The sequence below is a fragment of the Canis lupus genome, chromosome 16 (genome assembly GCF_048164855.1).
Source record: "Canis lupus baileyi chromosome 16, mCanLup2.hap1, whole genome shotgun sequence".
NCBI lineage: Eukaryota > Metazoa > Chordata > Mammalia > Carnivora > Canidae > Canis > Canis lupus.
The window spans coordinates 8,004,097-8,010,096 of record NC_132853.1 but is presented as its reverse complement, the minus strand read 5'-3'; positions in this window follow the sequence as shown (position 1 = coordinate 8,010,096).

Below are 6,000 nucleotides of genomic sequence, written 5' to 3'. Positions count from 1 at the left end.
TCTCTTGCTGGCTCCTCTGGGGGATGATGGAAATCTGAATTTAAATAGAGTTATGTCAAAAGAACATTACCCGGCACAGTCCCAGCAGGGAGAAGCCCTGCCGTGTCGCAGAGGCAGGCCCGCGGTCCACACGTTCACAAGGCAGGCCAGCACCTTCGGACAATTACAATCAGGACAGCTTGATTAGCTCCCCCCGCCCCCCCCCCCCCCCGCCTTGCCCCCTTCCCACGAATCTCCTTAATAGCTAGCTGCCTCCTCTCAGGGCACCGGGGCCGGCCGCTAGGGACCAACCGGCTGTGGATAATCTCCTGGTGGCACCACCATGCCATCCACAACTAATGGGGACTCCGAACCTGCTTTCCGCGTGGCTCGCTTTCCCTTCCTGTCTGGGGGCAGCCACCAGCCCGGCACAGGATTAGCACGGCTGCCTGCTCTGAGCTGAGGGCTCAGCATGGGGCTCTGGGCAGAACGGAACTGGGGCCATCCGGGAGCCCCTGGCTCCCCACCCAGCCCTGAGCCCACTTCCCATGGGCCCCACACTCCTTGCTCTTTCCCACTGCCTGGGTGCCCTGGAGGGAGGACTGCCTTGCTGACTGCCAGGCACAGAGCTGGGACTCGAGGCAGGGCCATCAGGGCCATCCCTGCCCTGCCCCGGGGCTGGGGTTTTTGTGACACTCAGCAAGCTCAGCTGTGGCAGGTGGACAGGGCTAGCAGCTTGGGCTTGCCCTAGGGGGCACTGGTGGCCCTTAGGCACACTCTTGTGCCCAGAGTGTCACAGTCTTGCCTGGGAATTGCTGCTGGCTCGGACATTCCACGTGAGCCCTGAGCATCCCATCTCCAGTGCTCCTCTTCTGGCCGTGTGCCAACTCTTCTGCAGCCCCAGGATTCCATCTGGTACCTTTGAGTACATCAGAACAAGGTGCCCTTCTCAGACCCCATCACCTTTCTCTGCCTTGTGCAGGGCACAGCCTGGACAACCAGTCTGGGAGATCCTGACTCATTTCTGCTCCTGAACTCTTAGAATGAAGTCTCCTCTTGCATTGGCTGAAAGACAGCTGCATACCCCAGGTGTACCAGTTCTCTGTCGGGCGACAAACATAGCCACTCTGGATCTGGGTTGGGCTCAGCTGGTGCACCTTCTGTGCACGCTATGCATAAAATCTTTATGACACTCCAAGGAAATAGGCTCAAAGTCCTGAAGCACAGAAAGGTTGAGTGACTTGTCCAAGGCCACACAGTAAATGAGAAGCCAGGATTCAAGCCTGGCCCCAGTGCTCAAAGCCAAGTGGAAATCCAAAGGGTAGCTTCTTCCCCACCCCCTCCCTGTCCTGGACTCTGAGTCCTTCTGGTGTCGCCCTACACAGCCCCGGTCCTCCTCCTAGTGTCCACATGTTTTCCTCAGCATGAAAGCAGCCAGCATTGGGGCTGTAGCACCGTCTACACTGTCGGTGTGCCCGCAGCAGCCTTGCCCAAGGACAAGCGCTCCTGCAGGGGTTTCCTGAATGTTTGCTAAAAGCATGCACCACACTGGGGCCCCCCAGGGGTCCAAGCAATGAGCCTGGACCAGGGCAGGGCAGGGGTACAACTGTCAGCCCCTTGAGGCCCGCCGCGGTATCTTACTCACCCCTGGGCTCAAACACAGTGGCCTCCAGAGCAGCAGATGAGAGGAGACACAGTCATGGGCAGGAGGCGTGTGACAGTGACAGAGAAGGCCCAGGACATGACCGGCTGCAGGAATGGATGCATTGCTGCAAGAAGCCAGGGGTAAGGAGCACCTGGGTGGCTCAGTCGGTTGGGTGGCTGACTCCTGACTTTGATCTCAGGTTTGTGAGATTGAGCCCCACGTTGGGCTCCACACACACTGGGGAGTCTGCAGGAGATTCTCTCCCTCTCTCTCTGCTCCTCCCCTTGTTTGCTCTCTCACATAAATAAATAAATCTAAAATAAATAAATGAATGAATGAATGAATCCAGGGATGATGGAAAAAGGAGCTGAGGGTATTCAAGTGGAAGGCCAGGGCTCAGGAGGAGCCATGCTTCTCAGTGGCTCACAGCCTGGCTGAGGGGCCGGGGTGGGAGGAAGTGGCAGGAGCAGAGGAAACGCTGAGTAGAGAAAGGAGAGATCCATTTGGACTGAGGGTGGAGGGGTGAGGGCACCAACCCTGAAGACCTTGACTGCCGAGCAAAAGGATTTGGGTTTTATCCTGTCGAAAATGGGGAGCCCTGGCTGCCCAAGGGCCACAGGCTGAAATGAGGGAGGTAGCATTTGGGGAGATCATGCTATGCTGGCAGTGCCATTGGGGTAGATGGACGCTGGGTACTTGTAATAAGGCCACGTGCTGGGTGCTGGGTTTGGGGAATCATGATAGAACAATAGTCACCACGGACCGTGAATCCTGCCAGGGTGAATCCTCACCCATGTCCGTGAGTCCTCTTTGCACCCCTGCTAGGCAGCTGCGGCAGTTTTCACACGCATTGGTTCCTCTGTCAGGGCTCCTGAGTGTGGACCGCGCAGAGGGGCTCACTTCTAACAGAGTGTGCGGAACGTGGTGAGCAGGACTTCCAAGAGTGGGTCATAGAAGATACGGCGGCTTCCCTTGCTCCCTTGGGTGCCTGCCTCAGGGGAGCCAGCTGCATGTTGTGAGGAAGCTCGGCTACCCAAGCGAGGGAGCCCTGGCCGCGGAACGGAGGCTTCCAGCCAACCAGCCCTGGGAGGGCACCGTCTTGGAAGCGGGCCCTTCAGGGAGCCGTTGGATGATGCGGTCCTGGCCCATATCGTGGCTGCAACCCCTGGAGGGACCATGGGCCAGAACCTCCGGCTCCGCTTCTCCGGAAGTCCCGACCCTCAGAAGCTGTGTGAGACAGTAAAAGTTTGTGATGTCAAGCTGCTAAGTTTGGGGGCGATTTGTAATGTAGCAATTGGTAACCACTGCAGTATCTTTGTTCAGACTAGAAAATCGAGCTCTGAGGCATCCCGGGCAGGAGGCCTGGCCCGAGCAAAGGTGCCCTGGCTGTAAGTGTAAGGAAAGCACTTGTCAGAGAAGGTGCATACGAAGGGACCGAGCCAGGGCCAGCTGGGGAGCTTTGGTTGCAGACTGGGGGGTTCAGGTCTGCATGCTCCCTTCCCTCCTGCCCCCAGCAGGGGGGAGCTACCCTGTAAGCATGGGGACCCCCATGGACTCCAGAGCCCAGAAGAGGCTGCTTTATAAGGAGCTGCTCTGCAACTGGGGTCGATCCAGGCAGGCTAGGGGGATTGTTTGCTCCTCCTTTCCTTCCTTCCTTCCTTCCTTCCTTCCTTCCTTCCTTCCTTCCTTCCTTCCTTCCTTCCTTCCTTCCTTCCTTCCTTCCCTCATCATAACCAAGCCCCTTCTCTGTGACTGAAGCAGCCGCAGCTCGACTAGGCTCCTCCTCCCCTGTGCTTTCTGGAAGAAAGCTGCCTCACTGAGAGCCCCAGACCCCCAGTGCAGGCACACAGGACAGGCCCGGGAGGTCAGGCTGAATGAAGGTCAGGTGAGGACTTGGGCAGGTGGGGGCTGGGCAGAGGAAGGCCAAGGCGGATGTTTCGCAATGATGCTGGGCTCAACACAGTGTGGGAAAGAAGGCAAGAGATTGCAACAGCAAGGCCAGAACAGGGCCACGGGGATGAGGAGTGTTAGAGACAGTGCTGCCCTCTGACCTCCTAATTCTCTACCTGGGAATCCACCCAAAGGAAGTAATTAGCAAGGCCCAGGGAGATACAGGGCAAGGCTGTTCACTGTGTATGTGGTTTACAGCAACTAGATAATAGAAATAAATGTCCAAAAATAAGGGAGGAGGGGCTTACAAACACCACATCACCTTACCCCGACTCTAGCATTCCACGACCTGACTATAAATCTCCAATCTACAGCTGTAAGACCACCTCGTGCCTCAGTTTCCTCTTCTGCAAATGGGGAGCAATAGAGCAATAGAGCTTCGCTGCCAGTCCCTGTAAGGATTAAGTTGCTTAGCACACCCAGCTCCAAGCCTGGCACACAGACCACCTTCCATACATATTAGCTAAGGTCGTCATGAAATAGGCCTAACTATATAAAGGAGAGTTTTGAATTTTTAAGAAATGGGAAATTTTCACAATCAGGTTATGAAATGTGTATATAAAATCTCTGTCCTGGGGTGTCTGGGTGGCTCAGTCGGTTGAGCAACCGACTCTTGGTTTTGCCTCAGGTGTGATCTCAGGGACATGAGATCGAGCCCCGAGTCAGGTTCCATGCTCAGCAGGGAGTCTGCTTGAGGATTCTCTCTCTCTCTCTTTCTCTCTCTCTCTCCCTTTCCTTGCTTTTTTTCTCTCTCTCTCAAATAAATAAATCTCTTTAAAAAATGAATAAAGACTTTGTCTGGTAAAACATGGTTTAACCCAAGGCTCTTTTCTGGGTCAAGGGGAAGGCCTGGTCACTAGGGCACAGATGCCATTGTCACCTCCATCAGCACACTTGCTGTGGCCAGTGTCTGGCACATCGTAGTAGTAGGTGCTACAAAACCACAGGTTACACTGGAATTTGCTAAGTGGTCGTGAGAAGCGAGTTGCATGCATAGCGCCTAGCCACTAAGGTTGGCTCCCCAAGAAGTAGAGTGGCTTAGGTGGAGTGATCCCAACAAGTCCTGCAAGCAGCGTGGGGGGGCAAGACCAGGAGGGAAGGCAGCCAGCGGAGGGTAAGGGAGCAGGGACATTCATCTCCTTCCAACTCCCAGCCTCACTGGCCAAGGGTGGCCCTGGGGGGACAGGGAACAGTTACAGGTCTGGCACACTCTGGAATGGTGGGTGCTGAGTGCCCCTGTGGGCAGAAATCCCATGGCACCTACCACACCGTACACAACAAAGTTTGGATACATACTGTTGATGTTTTCTCAACTCAACCCCAAGGGCCTGCCCACAAAAACCCCACCAAGACCCTCCCTGCCCGTGTTGCATATTCGTACAAACAGGTCCCCAAACTCTCTGGTCCCACTGGTCCATAGTGAGGTGGTCTCTGGCAGCTACTTAGGAAAAAGATTGGAAGGAGTCATCCGAGAGTTGTGACCAGGACTATCTCTGGGCACTGCGATAATAGGTGATTTTTATAACTGGGGGAAAACCATGAAAATGGTGAAAGAAATATGCACCGAAGCAGATTATCACCTGGGTGACCACGAGGCGCTCAGAGCTGAGGAAGCACCTAGGGAAGTTCTCTGTTTTTAGACGCACAATTAACAGGTAGGCTAGTAACACTAGGTTGTGTTTGCTGAGCACTTTCTGTGTGCCAGACCCTCTGCTAAGCCCTCGTGCACAGCCTCAATTCTTCCTTCCCACTGCTCTGGGAGGGAGAGGGGCTTGGCCCTGCTTGTGTATCAGTCAGCCGTGGCTGCAGTACTGCTGGGTAACAGCCACTCCCAACACTCTGTGACTTGCCACGACAGCATGTATTTTCTGGCTTGTGGCTCTGCCAGGTTCAGGCCTGTGCCACGTGTCTCTCTGCCTTCTGAGACCTGTCCTCCCAGGCATGTTCCTCTCACAGTTGCAAGAGAAGTAAGGGCAGGAGGGTGTCTCTGAAGGCTGGGACCGCTGGCCGCTCTGTGCTTCTGCCCACATTGCAGTAGCCAAAACAAGTCATGTGGCCACATCCAGTGTCGAGGGGGTGGGAGGCACAGGAGGGTCAGCAGGCAGAGGGTGGAGATCTAGTTCTCTAACAGGGAGGGAGGAACTGGAAGTGATCATTCCATGTACCCGGAGCCCACCACCCACCTGTGACCTCTTCTTGGATCATGGCCCATGGTTGACAACTGCAGCCTGGACCTCTCCCTGGTGGTCCACACTCGGGTGCTTGATGCCCACACCACACCCTTCTGAGAGGTTCAATGGGCAGCACCAACATATCATGTCCAGAACAGACTCCTGAACCCAGCCCTCCTCTGCGTTGTCCCCTTCCCGGGTTTCCACGCCTCCGTGGATGGCACCACTATCAGCCTGTGCCTTAGGCCCCCGACC